The sequence below is a fragment of the Balaenoptera borealis genome (assembly GCF_965194805.1).
Source record: "Balaenoptera borealis genome assembly, chromosome: 14".
Lineage (NCBI taxonomy): Eukaryota > Metazoa > Chordata > Mammalia > Artiodactyla > Balaenopteridae > Balaenoptera > Balaenoptera borealis.
Genome location: NC_138875.1, coordinates 18,736,478 through 18,755,504, shown reverse-complemented (window position 1 = coordinate 18,755,504; position 19,027 = coordinate 18,736,478). Strand labels below are relative to the sequence as shown.

At 37.3% G+C, this 19,027-nt stretch overlaps 1 protein-coding gene and 1 long non-coding RNA gene across 13 annotated transcripts in view; one reads left to right on the top strand and one right to left on the bottom strand.

Moving 5' to 3' along the window:
* The window catches only part of TCF4 (transcription factor 4), a 354,962-nt gene that overhangs the window by 285,252 nt on the left and 50,683 nt on the right, over window positions 1-19,027 (bottom strand). The gene's annotated exons all lie outside the window — the stretch shown is intronic.
* The window catches only part of LOC309610649, a 64,558-nt gene that overhangs the window by 16,312 nt on the left and 29,219 nt on the right, over window positions 1-19,027 (top strand). The window contains exon 1 of the long non-coding RNA XR_014234103.1: window positions 1-19,027. This exon is cut by the window's left edge and continues 16,312 nt beyond it; it is cut by the window's right edge and continues 22,177 nt beyond it. This is a non-coding gene — a long non-coding RNA (uncharacterized lncRNA).

Sequence of the window (19,027 nt, the reverse complement as noted above, 5' to 3'; positions counted from 1 at the left end):
ATTTCTTAGACAAAGAATCTCTATCTAAACTAAATAATTCCAGGTAGAATTACATTTCTCAACAAAGTTATATAATGTAAAGGGAGAAAATTACACAGAGAGGCAACTTTGAAAAATAATAATCAAAAAATAAAATAAAACTAACTCTCAACTAACATAATTTGCACTGAGGCAGACATTCTGGTTCCAAAGACAACAAAAGCTGATTTGTGAAATACTAAAAATAATTGATCATCGCTGCAAAGCATTAGATTCGGAGCTAAATTAAATGGCAGGTACCATTCACTGCAATTCCAGATAACACCTTATTTAGCACATGAAATAAGAATCATGAACATGAAAAATGTCCAATGTCATTAATAATCCAGAAAATACCAATTTTAAAAAGAACACAATCAGATACCATTTTTTAACTACCGAGTTAATAAGATAAAAATAATGCGAATAGGCACAGCCTTCCTGGACAGCAATTTGGCAAGATATGTTAAGAGACTTTCACCTAATAATTCCCTAGGAAACTATCCTAATAATATCTTTGCAAATGAGGACAAGTATTTATGTTCAAAGATGTTCAAGACAGTGGTCAACAACAGGAAACTGTTTAAATAAATTGTGGAAGACTCATATGATAGAATATTATGCTGCCTTTAAAAGATCATGCTTTCAAAAATGTTCAAGGACATTGGAAAATGCTCATGATAATATGGGAAACAAATCTAAGAAACAGTGGATATATGTATTTGTATAACAGATTCACTTTGCTGTACACCTGAAGCTAACACGATATTGTAAATCAATTATACCCCAATAAAAATTTAAAAAAAGAAAATGCTCATGATAAAATGATAAGTTAAAAAGCAATATACAAATTTCATATTAAGTTTTTAAAAACAAAGAAAGACTAGAATCTTCAAAATACTAACATTAGATATCTATCTCCACAATGAGGATATATTATATTTTTAATCAGAAGAAATTAAGGTTCATATAAAGTTTATATATGTACATGTATGTGTACATGTGTGTATATGTATATATACAGTCCCTAACTTCAAGGTCCTCATCATCTATTATTCCAAATTAATTCAATTCAAGTGGGGGTGGGGAGTATGACATATAGGTGATTCAGAAATAGAAAAACGTTGATAATTGTCAAAGTTGTACAATGGGTACATGAGAGCTTATTCTACTACTCTGTTTACTTTATACATGTCTGAAATTTTTCCAAATAATAATTTTAGCAATCATTAAAAGGCATGGAAAATGTAATAAGTGTCCCAAGAGTTAGACTAATAAATAATATAAAAGTTCAGAGATGAGAAAAATCAAGTCTGGAGGAGACACTGGCAAACCTTTGACTAGCTAATAAGATTTCAATAGGCAAATTAGGTGCTTGAGGGTAGGAGTGAGTATAATGAACAAAGTTAGAGTGGGGAAAGGCAACTGGCCTGGAGCATCAGGCCAGTAAATGGTAACAAACCCATGGAATCTAACGGCTGCTCTCACGTTAGATAAAATCCCCTAATAGAGGATAAAGAGGCATCACCTTTTGGATGTCAGCTAGACTGTGATTCCCCCAGTGAGTCAGTATTCTGCATATACAAATATTCACCTGGCATGAAGAGGATAAGAAAGCATCATTGACTATTGCAAACTTCTGGTCCCACCCCTGCTCACTGAAGTAAAACTATTCCTTTTACTGGTGGGTGATTCCTGGGTAATTCCCATGGGTTCTTTATTCTCACTGGACAAAACCTCTCTGAGATCTAGGCAGGATGAAGGACGGAAGACACAGAACTCATTTTTTAAATACTGTACCCTTACCCTTCCCAGCCCTCAGCCTTTTTTTTTTTTAACATCAGAAGCCCATCTCCATGTAAATGTCGGATTTTGCAACACTTTAAGTACCACAATGTCTGTGTGAATGAGTCAATATGCGTTACCAAACAGTGAGAGTCCAGTTTCCAAACCAATATTTATTTTTGAAAAAAAAATTGTAATGCAAATTGCTTCTTATAATTTTTTCCATAAATATCTAACTGCTCTCAAAGCCACCATTTAGACTACAAATGCATCCTTCAGTTTGTTAAAGAAAACATGCATGCCTTCCAGTGATAAATTTGGAAACTGCAATAAGCTTTAATGGCTATAAGATATGAGCCTGCTTTCTCCTATTTATAAAAAAAGCTACTTATTCCTGAAGTAGCATTTCAAAACCCTAATATTTTTTTTTAATTTGAAAACAGATCCACACATTTGGTAATTCTCTCTCTTCTTTATATAACATTCTCGAAAATCATTTTATTGTCTTTGAAAATATATATGTGTGAAAGTTTGAGGCCAGGCAGCCAGCATTACTGGTAACCCCTGTTAATGCTAATTGAGTTAGCATAAACATGTAAATCCCCTTTTATAGATGCCTGGCTTTTCCTTTACCCAAGACCAAACTCTAATCTACAAAGATAAGTAAGATTTACGTTCTTGATTTGCTTTGCATGTAAATTCTTTTGAATAGATAAGCTCTTGATATGTATTCCTCCTCTGAAAGATCAAAGATCATTCTTCAAACACGAGGTTTCTCGCCTATCTTCCATCTCTCCTCAGATTTCTACTGTATCTTTTCCCCTTTGTTAATGTTCCCTGAATGGTACCAAATTAGTGAATACAGACATTCTTCATAACTATTTTGATGACCTCCTATGGTGATAATGCAACAGCAAGAGTATCATGGCACCCAGCAACATGGTCCCCATGCTTACTTCCTGATTCCTGAGCACGTGACTGGAAAAAAACACATGCATGCACACCCAGAACAGTCACACACACCACCATGCTGTTTGGTATTCACCATGGCCAATGAGAAGACCTGAAGATTCATCTAGTCAAGATGAGAAAATGATGACACTTAATCCAAATAAATCACTAAATACAAAACTTTTAAAGAAATCTACAGATGCTAATATCTCACTCTAAAACTGGTTCTCAAAAGGTCCATGACAATGAAAGCCTCTTCCAGGGTGAATTTAGCACCAGGCAGCCTTAAGACTGAATTTTTAACAAATAGTTTTTGGTAAGTAAAAGTCAGCAAATGAACAAAAGGGAAAAAAAACGAACAAACAAACATGATTTTGTAAAAGGGATAAATGTAAAAATATATTGATGCACAAAGCAACTGATGTGTATTATTTACTTTTTATTTACAGAATTTGTAAAATAGCACAATTTGTATGTATTACAATTCATATATCTGCTATACGCATAGTGCATATGTAATGTAAGATTTATTACTATTAATATTATTAACCTATAACATTAAATGAATATGTCAGGCACCATGCTAACCAATTAATAAACATGCTCATTTGATCCCTTCTGCCCTATATATATTTTGCCATAAGTATTATGTTTTCAAGGATGAGAACAGCCTCAACAAGATTAAAAAATCTGCCTACATTTACTGGCAGACTGTAAGCCCCATGAAGACAGTTATCTCTTGTTTGACCCTGTATCACCAATGCTTAATGTAAAGAATGGCAAATAACAGGAGCTGAACAAGCAATAGTTAAAAGGACCTACAACTAAGGAGATGGGAGGGGAAAAGTGAGATAGTCCCAGGTAGGAAGACAACACCGAGTATAAAACTCATGGAAAGACACGGTCCAGACCCTCAAATAAACTACAGTTCAATCAGCAAGACGAAGCCCCTCAGCAGGTGTGATAACTACGATGACATCACATGCCCTGGAGGACAAGCGGATACATCGGAGAAGCAGCCAAATTCACCTTGAGCGTTAAGAAAAGCTCCCCAGAAGAGGTGGACCTTAGGTGAGTTTTGAAAGACAGTAGGAGTTAGAGAAGAAGGGTGTGGTCCAGAGTCCAAGGCTTTGAAGAGGTCAAGGGGTCAAAAGGATAAAGGATGTCAACTTGACCTGGCACTGCAACTTTAGTTCGGAGTTTGGGGACAGTGTTGTGAAAAAAAAAGTCAGAGCACAGCACATTACATAGAGAATGTGACGTGAGGCAACTTGGTTGCATGAAGGAAAGGATAAAATAATGATGGAGGTTAGTCTCAAAATTTGGTGTTTAATTTGAAGACAGAAAAGACTTGAGCATATTTAAATTCTGAAGATCCAGGAGAGACCAGAAGTTTGGTGATTCAGACTACTATATATAAAACAGATAATCAACAAGGAACTAATGGGAGCTATACTCAATATTCTGTAATAACCTATAAGGGGAAAGAATCTGAAAAAATATATATATGTATATGTATAACTGAATCACTGTGCTGTAAACCTAAAATTAACATGATATTGTAAATCAACTATACTTCAATTAAAAATTAATTTAAAAATTCTTTATTGCTAAAAAAAAAAAAAGAAGTTTGGTGATTCAGGAGAAAAGGAGAGAAAGACTCATGGAAACATATCCTTCCTCCCAGGAGGTAGGAGGATGAAGATAATAGAGACAAAATTAGCAAATTAGGCTTGATGTTTAAAGAGTCATGTGGCTTTAAGAGAAATTTCCATACAATAGTGGGGGGGGTGTGTGTGTACAAAGACAAATTTCACAAGGGTGTGTAACAGCTGAAATGCAGCGATGGATTATGGAGGCAGGGTTGTCGATGGGACAGGCTGCTGAGCATGAGGTTGGGGGAGACAGGTTTCCGTTTTCTAGTTCTGTTACCTTCAGCAATCACTTGATTTCACCCTCAGTATTCCTGGCTTTTCAATAGGGCTGACAAAGTCCACTTGAAATTTTTTGTTTGTTTGGTTTTGTTTTTTAATTTATTTTATTTTATTTATTTTATTTTATCTTATTTTATTTCCTTTTTGGCTGTGTTGGGTCTTCGTTGCTGCACGCGGGCTTTCTCTAGTTGCGGTGAACGTGGGCTACTCTTCATTGCGGTGCGTGGGCTTCTCATTGCGGTGGCTTCTTGTTGCCGAGCACGGGCTCTAGGTGCGTGGGCTCAGTAGTTGTGGCACACGGGCTTAGTTGCTCCACGGCATGTGGGATCTTCCCGGACCAGGATCGAACCCGTGTCCCCTGCACTGGCAGGTGGATTCTTAACCACTGCGCCACCCCAGAAGTTCCGCACTTGAAGTTTTTTGCTTACTAACATGTCCCAAAGCACAGAAACTGGTTTACATAAAATACTCATTAAACGTTAGTTTAATCTTATCTAAATCTAAAACAATACACTGTCATTAAAAAAAAAAAAAAAGGTTTATAATCAAAGTGAAGAAAAAGACAAAGCTTCCCATTGGCTGAACCCAACCAGAAGACTGAAAGAGTCAGATTAGGCAACTGTTGGAGGTTAGTCTCTTAGAGCAGAGAGCAGGATGGAGAGCGGAAGTAGAGCAGCAGATGGAGAGAAACAAAGCAGGGAACAGTGATGTCAGACATCAGAAGAGGAAACTTTGTGAATATATATGTAGGTACATTGACAAAAACCAAAATTGTATTTGGTGACGTAAAGAGTGTTGTTTAATAGTCCTTGGAGGACTTTTTGCTGTAAATCTAAGTGCATAAAATTTGAGAGAATAAAGAAACGTGTCAGGGTCTCCAACTTATATATTTATTTTGTGTCTTCTCACAATTATTCAACATTTTAATAAATAGAAATGTCACCATAACTTCTTGAAAATGAACATTTAGTTCCCTGTATTATTACATATTTACACATATCCAAACATATGCATACAAGGAAAAATAGGGATTCAACCTAAACTCACCACATTGCTATTGGAACGGTACTAGTCGGAGCTCTAACAATATTCAACACAAGACACAGGGGTGGGGGCGCCGTAGGGACAAGACAAGAGATTAGGAGAGTGAGTTACATTAGCAAAAAGCTCAGATTTCCAGCAAGATCTTCAGTCTTGAAACATTAAGATGTGTTCTAATGCTGAGAAACCACTACTCCAGCTGTCTCAATTACCTTAGCTTTATATTTCAAATCAGGGAATTTGATATCATCTCTGAGGTACTTTAGCAAATTTGAGAAATGTAAAAACAATTACGATGTCAGAGCCTAAAAAAAAAAACAAACACCCAACTTTATAAATTCATAGTACCAAGCACTGACTAGCCCTAAGGCGGAATGGTGCCACTGTACACAGTTTCCATTTATCTGCTGAACTGAGACCCTCTAGGGCTTCCGCATTCTTCTTGGACTTCTCTGGCTCAGTACACGTGTATCCTCACTGTTTCCTTCACAGTTAACTAGCAGCAATCCCCCCGATGCTATAAAGAACCTGAGAAGATCAGGTAGGTGTCATTTCCCGACTACAAAGCAAGCTGTCTAAAACATGCTACAGAAAATGTAAGGTATGAACAGTGGTGACTAAATAATTCTGAAAAGAAAGAAATTAAGGGCTTCATTTTCTCCCTCTCCACTTCATCAGAGGGTCGAACATTCCCTTTAGCGCTCAGAAGAATCTTCTAATCCCTCCAACTCCCCATCCCCTGAAAATCTGCCCCAACAGAGACACAGACACAGACACAGACACACACACACACACACACACCCCAATTGAAAGCAATGTCATAAATAATTCAAATCTATCAAGTTACCAAAAGCAAAATTTTATTTCCATCAAAGAATAAAAGTTTTCCTAGAGATTCTCTAGCCAGTGTAAGTAAGGGCACTGATATCATAGGAATGTCTCTAGGGTTCACCAGACCCTGTCAAACTCTGACCTTCAGAAGACCAAATCATTAGTACTATCTAATCAGCCCAGCATTGATAAAGCACTGTAAAATGAAGCTTGTCTATACACGCACTGAGTCACTTACATAAAAAGCAATATGTTTCACTTCTTCAGCTATATAAATATAGACTTGTATATATAAAAACAAGCATCAGCCCACATCCACATATATATGGCATGGGCATATGAAGAGAATCGATGATGTTTATAGATGTCTATATGTATTTATATAGAGATATACATAGGCTCCCAAGCAAAATGTTCCTTGTTTTTAAATTCTCTGATTTTTGTTGGTAACAGTTATTTCTTGTTAACCACATCGTAAATATGAGACTATCACATTATGTAAACCATGTAAAGCTGATTGAGTTATATTTTTTTCCTCTGAAAATCATATTCTGTGAACTTATAAATGAAAACACAAGTTTCAAACAGGAACACACAGCCTTAGTTACAAGCAAAGAGTTGGTTAAAGAAAATCTGATCATATAGTAAAAGCAATAGGTAGGTTAAGGAGAATAACAGAGGCAAGCCTACCGTTTATTAAGTCCAAGTCATAACATAATTTTTGGAGGTGGCTCTGAGTTTTATTCTTATTACTAGTTAACCATAAAATTCATGTATAAAGATTTCACTCTGAAATCACTGTGCTCCTTTCAAGCCACTATAGATTTGTGACATTTCTTCATTCAGTCTGTTCTTCATAATTCAGAGTCTAATTATCCAGTTTGTGAAATATCTAGGCCTTGGAATCTTTTCCTTTGCTCAAATTTCTTATTTGGCTTCTGCACTATGTCATAGCAACGAGGCAGAGAGGGTCAGAAAAATGGTGACATTTCTATCAATCAGCCTTGCTACTTACTAGGAATTCTGGAGGCGAGTTTCTTTGGAGAGACTGAAACAGCTGGTTAACAATTTTCCCCATGAAACAAAAATAAATGGGACTATCATTTCCTAACAATAGATTATAACATCATGCAAAAATTATGACAAATCAGATTCGCGCAGGAGAGGGAGTAAGTATTTTTAGTATGGAAATAACTTTCTTGAAACAGTTACGGTAATAAAGAAATAACAAACTTAACTCAATACCTTAAAAGCATGTTATGTAAATGTTATCTCCCAGCTTCTAGTAAAGAATAACACTTTGATTTACATTTTGTGCACTGCAATGACCTTAAGTATAGCCGCCAATAAGCCTCTTTACCGCTTTGCGACACCAAGAGCAAACGGCACGTTAAGTCAAATTTTGTAACATAATACATCCTTTCTCCCACGTGTCTCCTTCTTACCCTATCCTCCAAGAAAACCACACCAGACCTGTAGGCTTACTCTCATCTCCACTTTGTTTGTCCAGCTTCCCCACTGGGAGTTCGCTGATGAAGGCCATGTGCCTTTTGCTAAGCCATCTACCAGTGCCCCAAAAGATACAGGTTATTTGAATAACTCTCTTACCCTTGATAAAGTGGGACATTCACAGCACTTATGAGTCACAATTAGGTTTATGACAATAAATCAGAGATAGAAAACTTTTTTAAAGATAAGAGGCATCAGGATACTATCATCTTCCAAAGTCTTATTTTTAAAGGAAGTTTCTAGAAGGCTAACGAGTGGATGATTGCTGTCCTCCCAAACCAGCACGGCTGAACAACTTAACCTCCACTTATCTACAGTTCTCTGGTGTAGATTTAAGAGGCATCCGAGAACAGTCAAGTGGATACTGCTACCATCCCCAGGGCTGTGGAAACAAAGGGAAGAGGTTGGGTTTTTAGAGCCTAGACACTCAGAGGAGAGGCAAAGAGGAGAAAGTATCAGCAGACTGATTTTAGGAATGTAGGAGAAAACCGAAACCTGGAAACAACGTAGGCAGTCAGAGTGACGATGACAAGAACAGGAAGGGCTAAGTCCCTTCTTGCTCCACTACCTTTCCCGTCTTCCTCTAGCGCCTCCTATTGGCAGAAGCTAATGTGAACGATACCTGGAAAAGAATCAATGTAGTTTGCCCCAGCATTACAAAAATTATAGAAGGGTGGGTAGGTTTGGAGTTTGTTAAAGTCCAACTTACTAAAAAAAGTGTCATGAGAAGGGAAAAAATCTACAGATTAAAATATAAGTAGATTGGGACTTCCCTGGTGGTCCAGTGGTTAGGAATCCGCCTTCCAGTGCAAGGGACACCGGTTTGATCCCTGTTCCGGGAACTAGGATCCCACGTGCTGTGGAGCAACTGAGTCCATGCACCGCTAACTACTGAGCCCACGCGCCACAACCAAGAGCCCGCGTGCCGCAACTAAGACCCAAAGCAGCCAAATAAATAAATAAAAAATATAAGTAGATATGCTCTCATGATTCACAGGGAAACCAGACTTTTGAAAACCATTTCACCTCACAAAAAGTAAAAGTAAATTTTAGAAAACATTACCTTTGATGGTGATATAAAATAGAGTATCTCTATAAAATAGATGTCAAGACAAAAGATTCAGGAAGAGATGTAAAAGTAGATCATTGTAATAAGAAAACACCATAAGAAAAGTAAAAATGTGCTGACAAAATTAATATCTGCATAAAATTGTAGAAAATATGTCATTATATAGATGACAAACCTGAAAAGTTCTCTTAGAACAGAAAGAAAAGGAACAAAGGGATAATAATATTGAAAGAGGAGTAATGACGATCAAAGATGGAAATATAATCTACCACAAATATACAGCCATCATGAATCATTAGGCATGAAAAATGACAAATTTCACTTTGGTGGAAGAATTTAACACATCTTTCTAGGGCCACAAGGGACCCAGTTAAGTAAAACAATTTTAATTAAAACACACTATAGACAATAACCATCATTTTCAAATATGCATTGAAAAATTCCCAGAATCAACATTTATTAAGACACAGAATGAGTGTAGTAAATTTCAAGAAGCAGAAGTTATACTATTTCTTTACTGACCACACTGAAATAAATCTAGAAATCAGTTATGAGCATTTTAAAGAGGAAAGATGATAATCTCTTGGGAAGGTAAACGGCATTCCAAATTAGCTCTTGTATTAAAAAGGAAACAAAAGTACTAATAAGAACTATTCAGAAACTATTAACAACAAGAATATTACGTATCAACAAGACATATGGGACGCAGCCAAATTTATAGCCTGACACAAATTCACAATCTGGGGAACAAAAAGAATGATGACTTCTACAAAAGAGGCCCAAGAAAACCAAAAGAATAATAAGATTTAAAAACATTAATAAACTAGAAGACAGAAAAACTAAGATAGTTAAATAGATCCAAGAAATAATAAAATACACATATCTCTGACAGAAATCAGCAATTAAAAAACCCACAAAAACAAAAATATGAAAATTAGATTATATAACAGTAAACAAAAGTTTAAAGAATCTACAATTGCATACACATTTAAAATTGTGAGTGTGTGTGTGTGTACACACCAGGCAATACGATGCACTATTATAATGGTTAACTAATAAAAGAAAATTTTTATATTCACCTTTTTATTTTTCAGTATTTGTAAACTGTTCCACAATGTATGTGTATCTCTTTTTAAAAACATGTTTTTATTTTTGAAAAATAGCCTCAGGGGAAAGAGTTTTTCTATGACATTCAGGCCATACAAAGAAAATTTTAGTTCACTTAAATTTAAAATGACAAATACCGTCAATATTCCAACTTTTACAGGACCATAACTGAGGTCAGTTATTTGCATGAATCTTCTGAAAATTTACACTTAAAGTATTCCATTGAAAACTGAAAATGCATCACTGAAATTAATCTTTATAATACCCAGTTTAATAATTTTTAGTGATTACATAGAAAAGATCAGGCATGTTATTTTGCTGCCTCTGCAGATCGAAAAGACATAACTGAGGTTCCAGGATATCAGATTGAGTGTATTTTTTTTTTAATGATTAATCCACTTGGTAAAACATGTAGAACTGGCATCTTTTCTAATGGACCATGTCCTGTTGGTCAAAAGTGTTTTTCTGCAAGATTCACAGATATATTACTACTACTTGGTATTTATCAATAACTACCTGGAGTAATAATAAAATCAAATCTTATATGTGTGCCGTGTACTATTCCTCAAGATGCTTTCATGTACATGATCTAATTCAATCTTTGTGAAACAAAAACAAAAACAACTATAAGTTAAGTCAGGCCGAAGTAGAACATTTTCTTCCACCATCATGCCTGCAATTGTTTTGCACGTGAAATAAAAGATGTCCCTCTAATTATTGGTAGATTTTCCTCAAATGAGCTTCTCGTGGTCAAAAAGACATATTATTGATTAGAGGAAATGTGATCAATGTGTATAAAATGAAAAGGCAGCCCCCTTTACCATTACAAAATAAAAACCTACTGATGAAGGACCATCACAGAAACTGTGCTAACCGCCCCCTGAGGCTAGATCTGGCCCTCAGCTGGATTTCATATACCCCAAGCACTACTGTGCTGGTCATTTGGCAACTATTAGGCCAGAGAATAATTTCCCATCTGGCGTGCTGCTCCCAGTACCCCATTCAAGGACTGGGCTCCAGAAGTTTAAGAATAAAAAGTAACCAAAGAACTGTGAACAATGGTCAATTATCTAATTAACATTTCAAAAGACACTGATAAAAAGGAATAATTCTCTGAGGCCCACAACTCAAATGAACAGCTGTGTGTGACAAGATCAGTTAATTAAGGTTTCAGAACTTTTCCAGCCCATCTCCTTTCACCTTTCTCTGTCCCTTCTTTGTCTTCCTTTTCCTAGGTCTCCCTTCTCCTCTCCCTTCCTACAGTTAAGTATGTGTTTGTCTTTACCTTTCTTCTAGATGTCTTGCCATATTTCTTCCCCCCCTTCCTCTTCCTTCTCTCTCTCCTTACTTTGCTATGAAGACAGCTTTCAAAACAATTATGTCAGGTTTAGGGTTAGTTTTAAATATCTCTTGTGTTTTCTAAATAAAGCTTTCTGTGTTCTTATCAATTCCAAATCAAGTGAGTTTACATTTCAAATCTCTAAAAAAAACAAAACCACTTAACTAGAAGACATTGCCCTTTACTTCCATGTAACCTTTGATTGACTGATTTTTTTCTGAGGGTCAATGATGCTCTATAAAGAAAAATATCCCTCTACTCATATTGAAGAAATACCACATTCTAAATTAAAGACCAAGTAGGTGAAACTCCTAATTCTTCAATTTTACTTTGCTTTTTAATAATAGGGAAAAGTAAATTTGAGGGCCTTATTTATGGTAGAAATCTGAAATGCATTAACTCACTTAATCTCCAATACAACCCTGCAAAATACATATAATTAACCCCATTTTATAGATTAGAAAATTAGGCATGGTGAAGTTAAATAACTTCATTAAGTCTTGAAGAATTGAGTTTCAAACCAGCTGTCTTCGGCACCAGAGGCCAACGAGGACCCGACCCTCTGCTACCTCCCTATTAAAATACGTGATCAAAAAGCCTAAAACCAGTTAGATTAACAATAAGCCCCATTGCCAGACCACTGGTCCAAAGCCTATACATGCAGTAAACAATCGTCATTTATACAGAGATGGAATAACTCAGTTCATTCCTGCTTCGCCCCAGGTGTGGAACCAGCAGTCTGTGTGAGCGTCTCTCTACAATGAGGCTTACCCCAGTTTCACAGAGGAAGAACAAGAAATGAGAAAAGAGAAAATGAGCTGATGGTCATTATTATTAATAAGTGCAAACCCACTTCCTTGAAGGTACAGTAAAGCCATTGTCAAGACTCTTGACCCAAAGGTCTCTGCTCCAGGACTTTTGTGTCCTTTGTAGATCTTAGCCTGAGCTAAGATCGCAACAGACATCTTTGGGAACCAGTTATACCATAGTCTCGTGTGTCCTCCGTAGCCCTGTCCTATCCTTGCTATCTTTTGATTTCCAGAGGACTTGACAATGTATATACAGAACCTCAAGAGGAAAGAAACATGCCTCACTTCAGGAAATACAAACAAAAAAATTCACTTTCTTGCACACAGGTGTAAGCCTGTCTATCTAACAAGGGATCCGGCTGGTCCTAAAGGTTTCTCTGCCTTCTCTGGCTTGGAGCTCATTTCACCTCCAACACAGCGTGGGGCAAGATAGTCTTGGATAAGTCTTTGTCTATGGAAGGTCCAAGGAAATGTTCTATTCTACAGAGGGTCTAGGAGAATTTCCACCTGGGAGTTTGGGACTGACATATACACACTGCTATATTTAAAATAGATAACCAGCAAGGACCTACCGTATAGCACAGGGAACGCTGCTCAATATTCTGTATTAACCTAAATGGGAAAAGAATTTAAAAAAGTAGATCCATGTGTAGGTTTCACTGAATCACTTTGCTGTACACCTGAAACTAACACAACATTGTTAATCAACTGTGCTCCAATATAAAATAAAAATTTTTAAATAAAATAAAATCTCTGAAGCAAGCCTGGGAAAAGGCCTTGTGAATCCTTGTGGCTTTTTCACTGCTTGAGTTGCTTTGAGGCTTTCAGAATAATTATGAACAGAAGGCCAAGTCTGGGGCCAGATCTAACCCTAAAGCGGATCCTGAGAATTCTTCCCTGGCATGTAACAACCTTTGTTGGGTCCCTGAATCTTCTTGAGAACCCGAGAAACTCCACAGTCTCACCCCCAAATATAAAGATGGACATATACATGAACCGCAAGTCAAGAACTCTGCTCCAGGCTCAATCCACCTACACGCTAGAACCAAACTCTCCCTAGAGTCTCAACAGATCTATTTCACGCTAGACCTAGGCAACTTAGAATTGCCTACTTCTCAGACATGTTTTCCTACAATCAACAGAGTAGAGAAATGAGATAAGGGGGGGAAGCAGATGACCTCAGGCATGGGTCTCCCTTGACCACCTAGGCTACAAAGTTGCAGCCCAGTGAGACCACACAGGACCCTTCACTCTACCTTGAACCCTTAAGGCAGTGTTGACCCCATAACCAACACTACCTTCACACATACGTCTATAAAAATGCAAGGGCAGATTTACCACTATCCTGGTGGGTCAAACAGGGGTTCATCTAAATCAGATGAAAAGAGATAAGAGGACCTCTAGCAGCAAAAGAATCTGTATCTCTGTCCCATGATAAAGTCAAAACATGACTGTTTTCTCTCCAGAAAGAAAATCAGTATTGTTCATATGAACATAAACGCGTTCCTTCAGAGACTGGGAAATACTGAATCAGCAGATATCAGATTCACATTTCTGGTTCTTCTGAGACCTATAAGTACCATCAATGGTTGCAATTCATCATCCTAGAGAGCTTGGGGGCAAATTCAGCCAGATGATACTCCAAACACACAGTGAATATTGAGGAATTTTTTTCTCTACATATTCAGGGTACCAGCAATTAAAAAGCACAATGCCTTGTGTATCATAAGCACTCAATAAATACAGGATAAGGGGATGAAATATAGAAGTTATTGCACAAGATGTCTTTTGGGGCAATAGAGGTAAATCCAACCTGAAAATCCTCAAAATTTTTACCATAGCCTTCCTCAAGATTTCCCGCCGCCAATATAAAATTAAAACTGGCAAACAAACAAAACACCAGAAATGAGGGCAAAAATGTATTTTTTATTATAAAAGTGTTCAGTATAGACACACCCTCAGCGTAAATCAAGAGCCCTGAGCCTGAACTAATTAAGCTCCCATAGACCAAAGCCAATTCAGAAGAAAACATCAAGAAGCAAGAGCTAAGATATTTGTACCTGCTTGAAGGTAACCTTGAAACTATTTTGCTGGACCTTTAGAAATTTGTTTCAAAAAAACCCAAAGTGTAGGACCATATGATTCCAATTAGCAGAGTAAGAGGGTTGAAGGTGAAAAATCTGTCACCCAAGACTGCTACTTCTCTGACCACTGCAACTCCAAGAGCAAAGAAATATTTTCTCAGTGATCTGTAAGATGCATGACAGTCTGTGCACACTTAAAGAACAGATGCTTTGCAGGATGGTTATTAGTAAGATTTTAGATATCTGATGTTTGGCAAGTAATTTGGTATGGGTAAGAAAAACATCATTTAATAAAAAGGAAGTTCAGAACTTCATTCTAGTATTACTCACACAAATTCAGAACCATCACCATAATCCAGTCCATTCAGATCTAGTTCATAGCTTACAGGCATCTACACTACACTGTACACAGTCAATAAATCTGGAAATAAGCTGCAGTTAGAACTTTGTCCACGACCAACAACTGTTCTTAAATGATTGGTGATTTTTAATCTTCCTGAGTCTGAAATGTACTATAAGAGCACATTTTTTTTAATTGGGATAGAACTGACTTACAACATTATATTAGTTTCAGGTGTACAACATAATGATTCGGTATGTGTATATATTGCGAAATGATCACCATAATAAGTCTAGGTAGCATCTCACATAGCTACAGATTTTTTTCTTCTGATGAGAATTCTTAACATCTACTACTCTCTTAGCAACTTTCAAATATACAAGACAGTATTATTAACTACAGTTGCCATGCTGTATGTTACATCCCCAAGACCCACATATTCTGTAACTGGAAGTTTGTACCTTTTGACCACCTTTACCTTCACACTGGACAAAATATAAAACCAAAATTATATATAAGCCACAAACTTGGATCTGTGCACATCTAACGATCAGAATCCACAGAAATTCAACAACAGCTAAACAATTAAACAAACTGGCTGAAGCATTAGTGTCTTTAAAGGAATATTGACCCTGAGCTAAATTTCTCCAAGACATTCACATTTCCTCATTACTGATTGACTTTAAATTCGCAAAAGAATCTAAATCAGCAATATGTGTTTTTGTTGTGGTTTTCCGTGTCTTTTCACTTTATTTTAAAGTTCTGATGTTATTGCTGCAGTGAAAACCTCTTCCTTGAATATAAACAAAGAGAACTCTTTGGAAAGTAAGAGACATTTGAAACGAAATGCCTAATTCTTTAGAGACTTTTGATTTTGTTACTGGTAAAATATTTAGCTTCCCAAGGACTGTAGGAGAGCTACAGAGTTTTGATATTTCTCAACATCTCAGGAGTAAACAGTTCCATCTTTCATTTTTTACCATGACATTTCACCCTTCCTGAAATACAGTGTGAATCACTTTAATCCCTGACTTCTTTTAGACAGAGGGAGGGAGGGAGAAGAGAGAGAACAAATGAGGTCCTAGCCATGGCATAATTTATTACTAGTTCTCACTAGTTACACCACACAATCAAGTAAGTTGTACCTCAGATTTCTTCTTTAAATAAAGGGAATAATATAGTTAGCCTTTACTGTTTTTTTAGATCAATTGTCAAGGCAATCTTACCTAGATTACTTCCTGCTGAGCTAAATCTCCGAGGGGACTCTGTGAGTAAAATTATCACTGACACCAGAAACCAAAAACACTAACAACTTTGCGATGGTTACAGTAACACATTTCTAAAGGCAAGCCAATTGCCAATGTTTACTCTTGAATGGAGAGGAGGAAGACACTCTCACTAGCACAGGATGCTACAAGGAGGACGTGGGACGTTTTAAACATCTAGAACATCAGACAGCCCGCAACAGTGCCATCTCTGCAGGTTATTCTGTGACACTCCTTTTGTGGCACACATTCTAGAACTCAGAATTGCAAAAGAACATATCCAGAAAGTTTCAGGTTGCCGAGCACCGGGGCAGGGAGACTGCTGTTTCTGACATATTACATTAATTTCAGAAGAACAAAAGGTTCAAATGTGACTAACTCCGAAAATAGCAACCACTAGGCAGCCCAGAAAGCTAGAGTAACCGGTCAGGGCAAAACGGTATTGCAAGGAAGGGGCCAAAACTTTCTCGTGGAGACATTAAATAACTTTGCACGTCGCGCTATACCAGAATTGAGCGGAAATCGTGGAGAAATGTAGAAAGAAGGCAAGCCACGAAGAGTGGGGAATGAAACAGGTGATGGGAAGGAGGCAGTCTATTCTGAATCACAACTATGCTGTACATCTTGGCTCCGAGCACTTCAGGTTTATTTGCACACTCTTTTTAGAAAGAGTGGGGGATTGGAGATCCAAAGCGGATGAAAGAGTTATTTATGAACAGACGGGACACCAGGATGGGGTGGTAAGAAAGCTATGGAGGAGTGTCTGGACTTGTGGATAAAGGAAGAAGCAGACATATGGGGAAATCTATATAGAAGAAACAGAGGGAGTGAAGAAGAGGCTAAAACAGGCAGATGGCTGGACTGTAAAGGAATAGCACTATGCGGGGGCTCTAAAGAAAGGGAGATGGCCCTGGGAGGGGGGGGAGTAGCTAAGGGGAAAAGCGGGTCAGGAGGTGACTGCTTGGAAAGTTTTTAAAAGTTGCAGAAATTAGATCTGGATAAAAATATTTTTTAATATATTTAAAAGCCAGGAGGGAACTAACATGAAATGAAAAAGATACCCACTTAAAAAAAACACATGAACATCAGTGTTCAGAATTAACAGCAAACATTTTTGGACAGAAGCCTGAAGAAATTATAACTAATAAAAATTAAAAATGCAGGGAAGGGCCCTCTTGAAACAGACATTCTATGAAACTACCACTAGAATGCAAATGATGCTGTCGGGTAACTTTTTGACTGCGTTTCACAGGCAAAGTAGGTATTTTCCGGGCGGGCTACCAGAGCATCTTCTATATAAGTCTCTTGTAACACTCATCAAGCTAGATAATAAGTATTTGCTTCCAACCCTGAGGGCAGGGACTGTGTCTTATTGATCTTTTCATTTCCAGCACTTAGCACTATGGTTGGCATGGAGAACGGATTCAATAAATAGACAATGGAGGGAGGAGAACAATTAAAAGTTACTTTATGAGTCCCCAAAAGGCAGCAAATAGAATTAAGCTTTCCAAGTCATGGTTTTGATATATACAGTTAGAAATATAAATATGCATACATATATCCATATTAATGTATATATTATGCATGAACATATTAGATAATTTTTCTACTAATATGGCCACCATTATTTTGTGAGTAGTAATGTATCAGAGCTAATAGTCTTCAATTCTCTGTAACCAATAATCAACAAATTAATCAATGGTGTCTGTGCTCTCCTGCCTATCATGTGAATGACTCCAGTTTTCACTGGACGGCTAAGGACATCAATAAAGCCTAGAAAAATTATAAATTGCCCTTGGGTGTGTTCCATTTTCCACAATTTATTATAGAGTTCTTTAGTGTTTAAGAATAAACAATGCTCTTGAAACAACTAATACAAGCACATTTTTCATAGTCGGATAAACATCAGCCATGACCAATCAATACTATATTCAAACATAGAGAAAATAATATAGCATACCTGTTTAGAAAAAAAATTTTTTTCTACACCCTATGAAATGAGTCTTCAACAAACAATTGTCAATTCTAATGATGTGGTTAAAGGTGGATTAAGGAGCTAATAATCATCGCCATCACATCCTCATCACCAACACGCCATGGCTAGACTTCAGATCCTAAACCTCAGGTGCCGTCTGCTAAGCACACCTGCTTCTAAGGGGCTGTTTAGGGGACCCTGAGCTGCTCTTCCAAACCCATCTCTTCCAAATTAAAGGGTGGATACAAGGGAGCTGATTTCTTTTGGAGGCTGGTGGCCAAGGAAGGCTGAAGACCAACAAAGATAGAAAACCGTAAGGTAAGCACCTCTGATAAGTGCTGCTGAACATAATCATAGGAAGATGTGTCCAGTTCTCTCACTGCAAGGGGCCCGGGTTCGATCCCTGGTCAGGGAACTAAAGACCGCACGGCGTGGCCAATAAACAAATAAATAAGATATCCAAGCCTAGCTTGGTCATCCATGTGGCAAGCTTGCAGAAGAGGGAATGCCAGCTTAGAGAGGATGGATAGTCCCATCAAAGGCCCTTCTAATCTTAACATCCTATGATTCCATTTATATACTGAGTTCTACTCAGAAAAGGCAATCAGTCCACTTACTCCTTGAAAGAGTCCATAGAAACGCCAGGATCACCCTGTATTTTGTCACCTATCTAGTCGTAAGAGCCCTGAATTCCAATGTAGGTTCCACCCACAATAACCACCAGTGGGCATGTCTCTAAAATTCACGTGACTTAAATTTCCCATCTGAAAAATGGAGATACGGTAACTGCCTTCTAACTGGGATGTAGACAAAGATAAAATATGGGGAAAACATGGGAAATCACAAACACCACTCAGTTACATAAGTCTTGCTATTTCTGTCCCCTCTATGTTGCTTCCCATTCTACCCTTTTCTATCAAGTAGCACCACTGAACAAGATGTGATGAAAAAACAAAACAAAACACCAGCA